The sequence below is a fragment of the Herpailurus yagouaroundi genome, unplaced genomic scaffold, assembly GCF_014898765.1.
Source record: "Herpailurus yagouaroundi ecotype Mexico unplaced genomic scaffold, PumYag 308, whole genome shotgun sequence".
NCBI lineage: Eukaryota > Metazoa > Chordata > Mammalia > Carnivora > Felidae > Herpailurus > Herpailurus yagouaroundi.
In genome coordinates, this window is record NW_024412525.1 from 3,402,149 (window position 1) to 3,417,280 (window position 15,132).

General features: G+C 39.3%; 1 protein-coding gene and 2 long non-coding RNA genes across 12 annotated transcripts in view; 2 read left to right on the forward strand and 1 right to left on the reverse strand.

Annotated features, from left to right (window-relative positions):
- The window catches only part of PPP1R12B (protein phosphatase 1 regulatory subunit 12B), a 215,597-nt gene that overhangs the window by 176,026 nt on the left and 24,439 nt on the right, over positions 1-15,132 (forward strand). The gene's annotated exons all lie outside the window — the stretch shown is intronic.
- Positions 831-10,081, reverse strand: LOC121021687 (uncharacterized). Its single transcript, XR_005786653.1, has 2 exons — positions 9,986-10,081; positions 831-1,304 (listed from the first exon to the last, which is right to left on the reverse strand). It is a non-coding gene; the product is annotated as an uncharacterized LOC121021687 (long non-coding RNA).
- LOC121021686 (uncharacterized) lies at positions 5,473-6,329 on the forward strand. The gene is made up of 2 exons (XR_005786652.1): positions 5,473-5,977; positions 6,231-6,329. It is a non-coding gene; the product is annotated as an uncharacterized LOC121021686 (long non-coding RNA).

Genomic DNA, 15,132 nt, shown 5'->3' on the forward strand with positions numbered 1-15,132 from the left:
AATATTGCGGTTTTGGTCTCTGTTGACCGTGGGTAGTGAAATAACTTTGTTGAACAAGTCTTTTGGCTTCCACACTAGGTTCACTCTAGTTCAACATCTCTTTTGTCTCTAAAATGTGGGGAGCTCCCTGAGTAACGGATCTACTCATCTCTGATTTTCTTGCTCAGGGAAAGCAGAACAACTTCCAGGTTCATTCAGATTTCTAATAGGAACCACACCAGGTATTTATTTACGAGATTTTGAAGGCTTAGCTTCTGTTCTCATACTCTGAAGCAACCACCTGATGTGCCAGGTTAACACAATTAGTAGAAAAGCTTCCTTTTGATGTAATTTTCCAACATTAAAAAAAATAATTCTGAACTGTAAATATGTTAGACACCTCTAGTTCATGGGGTTTTTTTCTTAATTTTTTTTTATAAATGTTTATTTATTTTGGGGAGAGAGAGCGTGAGTGGGGTAGGGGCAGAGAGAGAGGGAGACACAGAATTAGAAGCAGGTTCCAGGCTCTGCGCTGTTAGCACAGAGCCCAATGCAGGGCTCGAACCCACAAACTGTGAAATCATGACCTGAGCCAAAGTCTGATGCTTAACTGACTGAGCCACACAGGTGCCCCTCTGGCTCATGGTTTTTAATCACTGTTTATATTATTGGGTCTCAAGTATATAAATTCTTTTAACTTAGAAATTAATCAATTTAGTTGGTTTAGCAGTTTTAAATCAACTTGAAAGCAAGAGCCAGGTAATCATTGGTCAATACTCTCAAATTATTTGCTAATTTAACAAAATATTTTTTAATACAGGCCTATCCAAAGATAACAATGCTAAATAATGTCCAAATTGTATTGCTTAGTTGATATTTATTATATTGAATCATCTTGAAATAAGTAGGTCATCAGCTGAAACCTGGGAATCTTTTAATTAGACAGATTTTCTTGAATTGGTTGGTATTTACGATAATAGGATTGGACCTGTATCTATAAAACAAAATCAGTAGCATTTTCCCATTTAATCTGGATTGCTACTCCTTCAGGATTTATATCTCAACTGAAAATCATACAAAGATTTTACATAATGTTTTTCACTCCAGCCATTAATATAAATAAAAAGAACAACTAACCAACTTGTTTTATAACCAGCTCTACAAACTAATCAGAGAACATTTGATAAACAAGTGAGTGTTGAAGGATTGCTGCTTTCCCGAGACCTTGTCTATGTGGCCACTCGGGTTAACAGGCTCCATTCTGCGTTTTGGCCTTCCAGACTGTCAGCATTGATAGTCATTCTTTGCATGTCCTTTCTGCTCTCCTGTGGCAAACACCAAACAGTTCTTTAGTGTATGTATTATCTCTTAAAAAATATTTTTAACATTTATTTATTTTTGAAAAGGAGAGAGAGGTAGACAGAGGATCTGAAGCAGGCTCCATGCTGTGAGCACAGCACCCGATGCGGGGCTCGAACCCACGAACCGTGAGATCGTGACCTGAGCCGAAATCAAGAGTTGCCACTTAACCAGCTGAGCCACCCTGGCACCCCTAGTGTATTTATTATCTTATCCTTTCTACCTCTCATACTGCATCTGGGCACTACCAATCCAGAATTCATTTTTACTTTATAATCCATTGTCATAGAATGAGAAACGTTTGTCTGGGTGAATAAGGCTATTAAGGATGCAATCTGTTAACCATTTTTTCTCTTTCTCATTAAAACCACTAGTGTATCTGTTTCATTTCTTTTTTTTTTTTCTTTTTTTTAAATTCCACTCAAGAAAAATCAAAGCAGTAATTCTGTAACCAAGGAATCTTCTATGCAAGAGTGGTAGAACCCATAAAAACAAAAGCAGTTTCCCTATCTGGAATCTTGGATAAACAGTAGAGTAGTTAACCCATGTTCTACATAAAGCTGAATGAGATGGCATCTGAAGTCATGGTTTCTCGACCAGAAAGGGAGTTTTGAAGGTATTGGTTCCTTTCCTGGAATTTCCAGGTGACAACACAGAGATGCAAACCCTGTTCTACCCTTGGCCCTCCAGTCTTCTTGTTCCATGATAAATGTTTATCAAGGCCAGCTACTTTATTTTGAATCATCCCACAATTAACATTTCATGAGCATCTGCTATGCAATAGGCTGTATACTGGACACTGGGATTCAGAAATGAAATTTATAGTCCCTACCTTCAAGGAATTGACAGTCTAATTGGGGAGATAAAAACAAAAATTAAGTACAGGGTGTTTTTGTTTTAGGAGGTCAATCAAGTGGTAAATACATTAAGCTGATGTTTAAAGAACAGTAGAGGCTTGGTGGTTAAAAAAGAAGGAAATTGCATTACAAAAGTGGAAAAAATATATGAGAAAGTATAGAATTATTTTGAGCTGCAGATCAATGTGGCTAGAACAAAAGATATATTTAGGAGTATAATAGGAAATGAAGTTGGAGACAGCAGGGGCCATGTCATATGTGTTCTTAGTATGTCGCTCTAAGGATTTGGGGAGTTATCCTGTAGATAAAGGATTGAAAAGTTGAAGTAAAATTGCTGTGATCAGTTGCTTATTTGAGGGAGATTTCTGGCATCTATGGAGGCTAGATTATAGAGGCAGGGCCTGGGGGTTAAGTCAGTTGCCCCAAATGCTGTACTCCAGGTTGAGAAATGATAAGGTTCTGAACAGAGACATTCTTCAGGCAGTACAGAGAAGCATTCAGCTGTTTAGAAGGCAGAACTGACAAGAGTTGGGGATTAATAAAATGGGGGTAAGGATGAGCCTGGAGAGGCAGAATCAAGGATGACTCCCAGGTCTCTGGTTTAGATGACTCTTTAGAAGATGGCATGACAAAACTTAGTTGGCATATGCAGGAGGGAAAAAAAGGTGTGAGGTGGAGAAATGATTTCACTTTTGGATATGTTGAGTTAGAGGTACTTTGGAACATTTAGATAGTGATATCTAGGAAGTTATTGGTCTAACCCTCAGGAGAATATTATGGGCTGAAAACATTGATATTTATGATTAAGCCATGGGAGTGGTGAGCTTGTCTAAGAAGTAGATGTAGCATAAGGAAAAAGCTGAGGATAATACCTTGGGGCTGGTGGTGTAGGTAGTAACAACAAGCAGATAGAGGTGTGTGGCTTCCCATGGTTTTTCCTATTCAGTTATCGCTGGAGTCACATGCGGGAAAGCAGGTATTATATATTGTTTGTTTGGTTCTTTATTTATATATATTGTTTATATATTACATATATTTTATATATATTGTTTATATAATAATATTGTTTGTGTGCGTGTATATATATATATATATGTATGTATGTATAATGTTTATATATTGTTTATTTCTTTAGTTCCCAAAGAACCCAGAAATTTAGATCAGTTTAGGGTCAGTTAAGAGTTTAGGGTTCTAGTTTTGTTTTCAGTGCCTAATCAGCTGTGTGACCTGGGGTGGTTTTTCAAATTTGAAAAAGTTCCCAATTTAATCAGCAGTGTTTTTTACTTCTCTTTCTCAATCTCATAATATTTGTGTGAGCGGACAACCAATTATCATCAGAAGACCCAAGGGAAGCAACTAGAGTTGGCTTTCATCAGCCTTTTATTCTTTTTCAGCCCCTTTTTGTTTCTGTTCTCAACCTGTTACGCAGTGAATAGCAGTTATCCACAACCAGGGGTTTTCTCAGCACAACAGTCTTTGGTTACACAATGCAGGGGGTTCTACCAGTTCAATGATTAGATAAAGATACTGAGAGTATGTCTGGACTTTAACCTCTGTATAGTTCATTATGAAAGCAACATTTTCATACAGGAGTTGTTACACTTTTGCGTTTATTGACTTCACGTGGTTGGTTATCTGGGAGAGAGTGTAACTATCCAGACAGTAAAATAATGACCTTAAATGTCTGTAGGTGAAAAAGGGTAAGTAGGAATTAGCCTGGATAATCAAAATCTACAAATAATCAAAACCCTTTGCTTGAGTGCCAAGGAATTTGTTCGAGCTTATTACTCTTGCAGCCAACAAGCATTGGCAGAGCCAAAGAGGAATGAGAGAGAATGGAAAAACAGAGAAAACCGTAGGAATATCAATAGCTAAATATTTATAGAACATTTACTATATGCCAGGCACAGTGTCAAGCCCTTATGTGTATTGTCTCATTTAGTGTTTTTGATAACATTAAACACTGGGTACCGTTTCCACCACTTTACTGATGAAGGCACTGAGGCAGGGAGAAGTTAAATAATGAATATAATTGTGCTGGAGCATTTAACCAGTAAGCTGTGTAGCCAATCCAATAAAACTACCATGTCTCCATTTAATAGCTCCTGAATTATTGTTACTATCCCTGACTACTGAATGTATTTCAAAAAGAGAGATTGTGACCATTAAACTTTATTTAAAGGAGGAAAAACTTCACAGCATAATTTAGGAAGAAACAAATATAAATTAGTAAAAAGTAAGAATTTTGCATCGCCTCAAAATAAGTATAAGTTTATTATTTTTAAGTGTTTATGATAAAACTGTTGCTAAGGAGCAAAGATCTATACCCTTAAAGGGTTATCATCTAGAATTTTTAGTGAGTGTATTAACTGTGCGTAAGTGGTTACTCTAAGGCCATGTATCAGTGCTCAAAAGTAGATCCTTTTAAGTGAAGTCATTTCTCTTATTTTGTTTATGCTATTAATTTGCTTTTAAAGTAATTTTTAAACAGATGGCACAAAAATATGCTTGAATTCAGGACTTGTTAAATTATAACAAGTCCTGAATTTGAAGAGCCTGAATTAATGAAGTTTTCCTTATCTGAGGGACCCTTCTCCTGCCAAAAATCAAACAAATTGCAAATACATCCCCTCTCCCAAATTTCCTCATTGTAAAATACTTGTTTTGTTCTGGGAGCAAAATTTAGCCCCATAAATCCAAAGAATCTTATGCATCTGAAGACCTAAAATCCATATGAGGGGTATAAAATGTCAAATTTAGTGGCAGAATCAACAAAAGCTTCAGTTCTTTATCTTCTAGAGCTTCCAGTAGCACTTTGCGATAACTGTGACCCTAACAAGGTCCCATCTTATAAATCACTCATGATAGTGTCTGTCTTCATGACCACCTCATTAGGCCTGTTCTTTTCACGAAGCCTTGCTGAATATTTCTAGTCAGGACTGGTTTCTCTCTTTTCTGCCTACTTTTTTATTTGCCATATGTAGCAGAAAGTCTAGTGTTGGATCGCTTTCTTGCATCACTCTCATTGTTTTATGGATATATTTATCTTTCCTCCTCAAAGAAGGCTCTTTGAGATCAGAGAGCCATGTCTTAGATTCTGCAAATACCCATTTTTAAATTTTTTTTAAGTCTACTTAGTTGTTTGTTTAGAGAATGCAAGCAAGGGAGGGGCAGAGAGAGACAGGGAGAGAGAGAGAGGGAGAGAGAGAGAGAGAGAGAGAGAGAGAGAGAGAGAGAGAATCCCAAGTAGGCTCCACTCTTTCAGCGTGGAGCATGATGTAGGGCTTGATCTCACGAACCATGAGATCAAGACCTAAGCTGAAATCAAAAATTGGATGCTTAGCCAACTGGGCCATCCAGGCGCCCTTGCAAATATCCATATTATTCCTCTTAAGTATCGCTCACAGAGCTGGGCACACAAAGACACTTAATATAAATATAAGGAATGAATACTACTGCCTAATTAACATTTGATCTCTCTGTTCCTACCCCATTTGGCCACTTGGAAAGGAGTCAGAGGACACATACTAGAAATCCCCATTTCTGCAATGAAGGCCAACCATAGGTCTTCCCAAGACAATTCAGATATCTGTTTATTTCAATTTGCTCATGTATCTATAGCTCTAAAGTATGTGAGTTAAAATTGAGCTTCTGTGGACAGAAAGAGAAAAGGCTAAGAACGAAGAAAGTCCCTGACCTTGTGTGGGACCTACTTAGAAGTAAAAAGTTTTGCCTTATTGTTATTTAGTTTCCCAAGTATTTATTTCCTCTTGAAATGTGAGGTATGGGGGCGCCTGGATGGCGCAGTCAGTTAAGCGTCTGACTTCAGCCAGGTCACGATCTCGCGGTCCGTGAGTTCGTGCCCCGCGTCAGGCTCTGGGTTGATGGCTCAGAGCCTGGAGCCTGTTTCCGATTCTGTGTCTCCCTCTCTCTCTGCCCCTCCCCCGTTCATGCTCTGTCTCTCTCTGTCCCAAAAATAAATAAACGTTGAACAAAAAAATTAAAAAAAAAAAAAAAAAAAAAAAGAAATGTGAGGTATGGAGAGCCTCACTAACCCCTTTGCAAAGGTTTTGATTCACCAAATTTAAAATAACTGCTACCTAAACAGACCGCTACACAACGATGTATACCATGTAAAAAAAAAAAAAAAAAAAAAAAAAAAAAAAATCCATCTCTTCCCAGGCTTTGGGAATGGAAACCTTAATGCCCAAAAGAGGTGTAGTGGTGGTCAGTAACAGCATCTGTTGAAGAACTTTAACAGAGGAGTAGGCTGAGAGCTGGAAATTGACTTAGAGGCTTCTAAATTTATGACTTATTACATGCAATACCTAACAATATTGGCGGCGGGGGGTGGGGGGTGGATGATCAAGCATCTCTTCTCATGTGTTCTCTAAGCCTGGTTTTTTAAAATCATCTGAACGTTATTTCATGGGCTGCTGTAGTTTCAGGTGGCTGTGCTCAGCAGTACGGACCTAAAACTTGAGCTATGGGGAAAGGAAAAATATGTGTTAAATGTGAGATATGTGGCCCATGTGCTAGAGTCACAAGTTTTAGAGCTACTCACTCTCATTTTCATCATATGTGGTGTGCAGCATGTGAAAGGCTAGATAGAGAAGGGGCCTGAGCCTTCAGACATATTCTTGGATCATTGTTATGATTTATGAATTATCTTAAATATAAGATGGCTTGCCCTGGATATTTTAGAGAGGCCTTAGTATATTCATAAATTTCCTTCCATAATAAGTGTGATTTGTGAGTTCCAAAAAATCTAGAAATTCTTCAATAGCTAGGAATATCGACAAAGAAAAGGTATAGGCCTGCCCAAAAGCAGAACTACAGGAGCACCTGGGTGGTTCAGTCAGTTAAGCATCTGACTTTTGATTTCAGTGCAGGTCATGATCTCATGGTTCATGCAATTGAGTCCCACGTCGGGCTCCACTCTTTCAGAGTGGAGCGTGCTTAGGATTTTCTCTCTCCCTGTGTCCCTCTGCCACTCCTCTGCTGTACATGCATATGTGTGCATGCTCTGTCTTTCTCTCTCAAAACTAAATAAAAAGAAAGATACTAAGAACTGTAAAATTCCAATAATATTTAGGTAGCGTGATCTATAGATTTAACAAAGATGTCTATTTCTATAATTTAGTAAACAATGATTTATCTTTTGAAACAAAGTGAAGTGTACTAGAGTAACATGAGGTGGCATTACATCATCTCAATTCTACATGCAAGATTACATTGGATAGTCACAGTCGGGCAATAATATTTTTCAGAGATATTTATGATATAAACTGAATGTTAAGTACTGTATTTCTTGTTCGTTTTGTTCCCTATGTATTAAGTAATTGGGAAAGATAAATCGAGGAGCATAATATGATAAAGTTATATGTAATTTAATATTTTTAAAAGCTAAATTTTGCTTGGAAGTATACTCTAACACACAGCTGCGTACACAGATGCACACTTTTCTCCAGCATAAGTCTGTGCTTTCAGCATTATTCTAACTGTGAATGCATATGATCACCCAGCTGTAGTTAATTGGCCATATACTCTTGACATTTCTTACTTTGAAGAAGTTATAAACTATAAAACCATGTTTTTTTTAAAGGGGATCCTTGTGGTGGTTGGAGTTCTAAAATGACTCCCCAGCAGTGTCCTGGCCTAATCTCCAGAGTCCATAAATATGGTGAGGTAGTTCTCCTATGATTATGTTATGTGGCACAATCGACCTAAAGACAGGGAGATATTTTCTAGGTGGGCCTGATCTAATCACATGACCCCTTAAAAGCAGAGAGCTTTCTTGGTTGATGACAGAAGGGGAAGCCAGGGAAATTTGAAGTGTGGAAAGGACTCAGGCTGTTGGCCTGAAGACGGAAGGGACCACGTGGGAAGGAATGTGGGCCCCTCTAGGAGCAGTGAGCAGCCACCCGCTGACAGCCAGCAAGGAAACAGAGATCTAAGACCTACAGCCACAAGAAACAGGATTCTGCCAACACCCTGAACGATCTTAAAAGCAGACTCTTCCCCAGAGCCTCCAGATCAGAATCCATCCAGCAGACACCTTGATTTCTGTCTGGGGAGAACCTGAGCAGTGCAGGGTTCCCCAGTAGAGCAGTGCTGGACTTCTGACCTACAAAAGCTGTGAGACAATAAACGGATGTTTTGAGCCACTGTATTTATTATATTTGTCACAGCAGCAATAGAAATCTAATGCAATTGAAATATTTGATGATATTAAGGAATTATTCGGGTTTTTTTGATGTGGAGGAATAAAACCTGATACAGACCTCCCCATCACTGACCTCTACTATCGTATCTGTATGTAAATCTTGAAAAATTTTATTCCACCCCCTTTTATATTTCCAAATTAAGCAGGATCTCCAAATAGAGACTCAGAAACAACAGAGACTCAGAAAGATCCCTTTCACAATTAGATACCAGGAGACTCTCAAGTTTCTCAAGAACCCCATCTGTTTGAGTTATAAAGGTTATATTCTTCCCTTAAGGTAGAAAGCTTAAAAAAACCTTTGTGTCTCTCCTAGGCGTATGTAGGAAACCAGAATGGTCCTTAAACTCAAGAAGTTATAGAATTACATTACTTTGCAATTAGCTCAGATAATGAATAGATGTGCAGTAGCCCTACAAATCTGAAAGGTCCATGTTGCAGCCACACTCCCATCCTTGACTTGTTCATCATCAGTCATTAATCTGAGAACACCGAAGGGAAAGGCTGGTTCTCTGTAGGCCATCCCAGAATAGCTCAAATTGTTTCCCCTGGCTCAGCTAGTGCACGAGAACATGATATAAAATGTTCTTTCTGCTTAGTCCCTTTCAGGGAAAATGTAAATAGGAGATTTTTTCCCATCACTGTGGGGTCAGGCCCTAACTCCAAAAGAACATAAGTTAAACCCGTTTCAGTCTTGGCAGTGGACATGTGACTTGGTCTCATTCCTTTCCCTTGGGCCCAGCTTTCCAGAGCCACAATTTTATTTTAAACTTGGTCAAAGGAGTTTGGTTTTAATTATGTGCCTTCCTGAACTCCCGATAACTTTCAAGTTAAAAGCTTTTGTGGGATTTTTCTAAGCCAGTCTCTGGTGTTTTGAGAGCCCTACACATTTCACAAATCAAAACCGGCCTGGTTCCTGTCCCTTTCCAGGATTGCCATCTGAATTATTGGCGATCTTCACTCTGTTCTTTTATTAGAAACAGGTCCCAACCAATGAGATTACTGTGGGAGAATTTCATGAGGCATGAAAGGAGAGAGCCTGCTTCTTGGTTTTAGAGCATTTTTTTAAAACTATGGTCTATCTAGCTAATCATTTTTTTATCTCTGTTTTCTGTATTCATACTGGTTTCTGAGCAACTTTTAGTCTCTTCCGCTCCAGGGTCTCATTCACAATATCTAATGCCCCCAGTTGAGCCATAAAAGCTGTGAAAGTAATTTCTTCTGTGAACAGTTTTTATCTAGTTCAGACACACTGAAGAATACCGCCTTAATGGCCATCATTCATTTGTCTTCAGTAGAAGGTAGAGCAACAATCTTTAACTAAAATACTTAGAGAAGTTCCTTCTAAGACTTCCTGACTAGAGCATGTGACATAATACATGTATGTGTTAACCTGCAAATAGGATAGAAAACTCATGCCTTCTCTAAAATATATGGTGTCGTCATGTACAAATAAGCTCTTTAGACCCTATTGAAAGAATAGAACAAGAGTAAGTGTTCTGTTTTTAAAAGAGAGCCTACAGAGAAAAATAGGGCTATTGCCAGAACACAGGTAAGAGGAACTCACATTCCTAGCTTCCAAAAGATCCTAGATTTGGCCGGGGTCCCTGAGCCCTGTGTTGTAGGACCTCTCCTTATTTGCTGCCCAGTAGGCTGGCTTCTTAGAATCTTCTCTGGGAGAACCTTCACTGTTCATTTCCCTAGCCTGTGTTCTGCTCACCTCTTATGATGTCACTTCCTGGCTCACTGTTCCCCTGAGACCACTTAGGCAAACTCCCACTCTATCTTGTCTCCCGCTCTCCCCATTCACTCACTAGACTCCCTGCAGAGATGGCAGTCAGCCTTTTAGAATGAGAAGCAGTGTCAGGGTAACAGTGAACTGTGCTTAGTTTGATTGACAGCAGGATAAAGAGGGAAAATTGAAGTTAAGTCTCCACCAATTCAGCAACTCTGTTCCTTTCACCCAAGAAACCCAAACTTTTCTCTCCCTAAATCTAGTGTTGTTGTTTTTTTTATCAGATACCAGATTATCTAGAATACCAAGAAGCCAAGCAAAGCAATAGTTTCTAGAGGTATTCCACCAGTGAAAATGAGAAAGTATGACCTAAAAACCTAAGTCATTTTATCAGAAGCTGGGGGGTTGAGCTCTAAATCCTGTATACTTTTAAGCTGGCTTGCCTTTCAGCCCTTATAGGAACACTCGAGCTAATTTCTATTACAATGAGAAAACCATCGTCTTTAGAAATCCCAGTTATCTTCCTTCTTTGAAATGATACTGTGTTATGGTAATATGCTACCTCTTACTGCATCCACATCTCCATTCATGAGGTTTATATATTCTCCTGTAATTGGTTGGGTTGACCTTCCCAGGACATAGCTAAGGTAGCCCTTGAAAACAACAATTTAAAAAAACCCAAGGATTCCAGATAGCTCCAAAAGTCAGGTAAAAGCATGGGTGGGGGGTGGGGGAGAAACATCAGAAGTAGTGAGGAGAGCTCAAGGATTATGAAGTCCTACTTTTGGAGGGCCCCTGGGTGGCTGAGTTGGTTCAGCAGCCGATTCTTGTTTTCAACTCAGGTCATGATGTCATGGTTTGTGAGTTCGAGCCTGACATTGGGCTCCATGTTGACAGTGCGGAGCCTGCTTGGATTCTCTCTCTACCTCTCTCTTTGCCCCTCCCCTGCCCACGCTGTCTCTCCCTCTCAAAAATAAATAAATAAATAAATAAATAAATAAATATATATATATATATTTTTTTTTTTTTTTTTTTTTTTGAAAAGAAGTCATACTTTCAGGGCGTATACGTAGCTCAGTCAGTTAAGTATCCAACTTTGGATTTTGGCTCAGGTCATGATCTCATGGTTTGTGAGACTGAGCCCTGCATTGGGCTCCATGCTAATAGTGCAGATTCTCACTAACTGTCTGGGATTCTCTCTCCCTTTCTCTCTGCCCCTCCTCCTCATTTTTATGCAAAATGAATAAATATTTTTTAAAAAGTCCTGCTTCCTCTGATATCTGGATCTAGGCACATTGTCTACTCTCATGTCTACTGGATCACTCATCACCCAGACATTGTTTATTAAAGTTCACCCCAAAATCAATTGATAATACAAATCTTAACCTGCCTTAAAAACAATGATAAACAACAGACTGTGATATTTGCTGCCTCCTCGCAGGCAGAAACCAGTGTCATTCATCAACTTCTTAAGTGGCTGTCTGTGGGAAACCTGTCCTGCAAGCATGCCCATGGGGACAAGAATGAGTAGGACAAGCACAGGTTGGAGCACCCAGGTTGGAGCATCCTTCGTATTACCTTCCCCTACATGCTGTCATCTGTGGAGACATTAGTCTAGGCCTCTTGAAAACCCTGTGGAATCTACCTTTTCACATGCAGAAACCTGATGGCTGCTTGGTAGCTCTAACCGATTTTTTGTTTTTAAGTGTTCATTTTTTGTATCAGCCTCCTTAGCGGAGGCCATGCGGGTACACACAGCCCTACCATCCCGTCACGTATCTGAGAACTTTGTTGGGTGTGATGACAGGACATAAATAGCTTCATAGTGCTTCCAGACCATTCTAAATGAAAAAAGGTTAATCACATGTCCTTCTTATAGGAATAAATCAGTGGAAATGGTTAGCATGCTAACCATTTATATAATGTATAAATGGCTATTTTATATATATATATATATATATATATATATATATATATATATATATATCACGGCTAAGATGGATACCTGGTAAAATCCTAATGTCCTTGTCTTACTGAAAAGAAACACTGTTTCTTCACTGTGCTGGCAACTGCCAGAGTCTACACTGCTGGCCTGCCAACTTAAAGCTGAAAATGTAGCTAAAATCCTACCCAACAAATTAAATATTTGCAAAGAGGAAACTAATACATTTTCAAGCGAAGTCCCACATTTTAGGAATAAAAAAATCAATAAATAAGCATGATTTTTCAGTAAGGCCACATGGTGGCCTTAGTGCACACCATGCAAGATAGACTTATATTTCAGTAGGAAGAAGCAAAAGACGGCACAAGGCAGAGCAGTTGGATTGTAAATAGGTCTCTTTCCATACCTGAGAGATGGTGTGAAATGTCTTTGGAGAAACTGACACAAATGGTTCTCCCAAGGAAAAAAAAAATTAATAATAATTATTCTCCCATATGGATAATGAAGTTTGAAAGAGGCAGTTCTGCCTAGAAGCAGCAAGAGAAAGTAAATGGTCTCCTAAATTGTTTCATTTGGTTGTGAGCACAATTCCCTGCATCAAAGGTCCTAAGTTAACTTGCTACTCTAACCCAGCAGCCAATATAGTATTTTTACAACCAAAAAGGGAATGGGGTGGGGAGGGGAGGGAGGGCAGGAGAGGAAGCTGACATTTTAAGAATGCGCTTCCTTTTATAACTATCACATTTAGTTCTTACTGTAAGAGTAAGTGGTAACTTGCTCAAGGTCACATAGTAAGATGTCAGAGCAACAATTAGAACTCAGGTGCAGCCAACGATATCACGCTTCTTCCCAGAAGCATTAGCAGTTTAGTTCAGTGAGTCTTTACTGAGCACCTATCATGGTCTTGCACTGTAGGCCCTGAGGATGTAACTGGGAATAAGTGCATGGATCACAGATAAGGAACCCCCTCCCCCCCCCCCGCCCATAACAACATGTTTTTTTAAAATGTGTGTATGTACGTGTTTGTATTTCTGTACCTTATCTTAAAATTCGTGACTTTTTGGAAGCCTTTGTAGCTGGATCCCACTGGTTACCACTGTTACCTCCTTAGCACTTACTCACATGTTTTCCCTACATTGCTTCAGACGAGCATGTTTGTTATGTTCATGGTGCTCTCCTGACTCTGTCATGCAGCTGATTCTGTTTATTCTTCCTTGGTGCCTCTTCTACAGGGCTCTGCACACAGTGGGTTCTTTTTTTTTAAGTTTATTTATTTATTTTGAGAGAGACAGAGACAGCATGAGTGGTGGAGGGGCAGAGAGGGGGGAGAGAGATAGAATCCCAAGCAGGCTCCAAGCTGCCAGCGCAAAGCCCAACATGGGGCTTGAACCCATGAAGCTGTGAGAACATGACCTGAGCCAAAACCTGGCGTCAGATGCTTAACCCACTGAGCCACCCAGGCACCCCTGCACGCAGTGAGTTCTTAAATTCAATAGACCCTTAACATTGCTCATGTGGAGTCCATTCTTAATTCATGAATCTTTGGCATGTCACAATTTACAGTTTTCCTGCAATGTGAATTTAAATTCACCCAGATGCCTTAAAGGCTGGATCTTATCACTAAGCTGGTGAGTGGGCATAGCCAACAGTCCAGCATTTCAGTTTTACTTGGGCATACTTGAAGAATTTTTAAGTAATTAAAAGTACTTGAAGAAAATTTAAGTAATTAAGTAATTCTTGGGAGCCTATTTTCTTTTTTGAAAATAGGCTTCAGGTAAGAGAAAAAAACCTTAGTGTTGATAAGTTAGCAATTGATAGTGCAGGATATGCATATGACTCTCACTGAAGCTTAGCTATAAATATGAGGGAAATTCCTGAATTCCAGATTTGCAAGTTTTCGTATACTCAACTCCAAGTGCATGAGAATGTTAAAGAGACACCATATACTTTTCTTACTGGCTTCCCCAGCTCAAATGGGGCACGTCCTCATGTTAAAAAGCCTTTATTTAGTACAATGGTGCTTGACTAGGGCTGTACAACAGAATCACCTGGGGGGCTTTTTAATAAATATGTGTATGCAGGCCCTACTCTAGACCTACAGAAAGAGAATCTCTAGGATTGAGGTTGAGATGTGCACATTTTAAAAAGTACATGAAAGAATTCTGGTGAATACAACCTCTGATTTAGAGAGAGAATTCCACTTTTCAGCAAGCTTACCTGTTCGGTCCCTCTTTAGTCAGATGTGCTGTTGCACCACACTTCTGGACAGCTTTGGGGGTGGCATATTGCAGTGTCATGCTGTGTTGGTTGACAAACCAGTGGTTTCCAGGGACTTTAACGCTTCAGCAAAGCAGTGTCTTGGAGTAGCTCCTCAGTAGTTGAAGGATTTATTATTCATTTTATAGATTATTGGGCCCTTGTTTCTCTTCTTCCTTCTTTTGTGTGTGCTTGAGGACTTGGTTGTTCCTCCGTACCTCCAAAGAGGAAATAAGTAAATATATTCAAATCAACTGAGTTTTTACTTGCCTGAGTTCCTCAAAAAAAAAAAAAAAAAGTGGAAACGAGTGTCACAGTCATCTATGATTTTTAAAAATGTAACATTAATCATTTCTTGTTATTTACAGTGACCGTAGATAGATAACCAAGCTGAGAGTTTGCATCTATAAAATTCCTTTCTTCTTTTTTTTTTTTTTAATTTTTTTTTTTAACGTTTATTTATTTTTGAGACAGAGAGAGACAGAGCATGAATAGGGGACGGGCAGAGAGAGAGGGAGACACAGAATCTGAAACAGGCTCCAGGCTCTGAGTGGTCAGCACAGAGCTCAACGCGGGTCTCGAACTCACAGACCGTGAGATCATGACCTGAGCCGAAGTCGGACGCTTAACCGACTGAGCCACCCAGGCGCCCCTAAAATTCCTTTCTTCTGAGACTTCAGAGTACTCTCTTATTCTTTTCAATTTTTAACCAACATCCTAGGGACTAGGATGGGATTTCCCCCTCCCTGCACCCTCTCACTCGTCTTCTTTTACTAGAGAT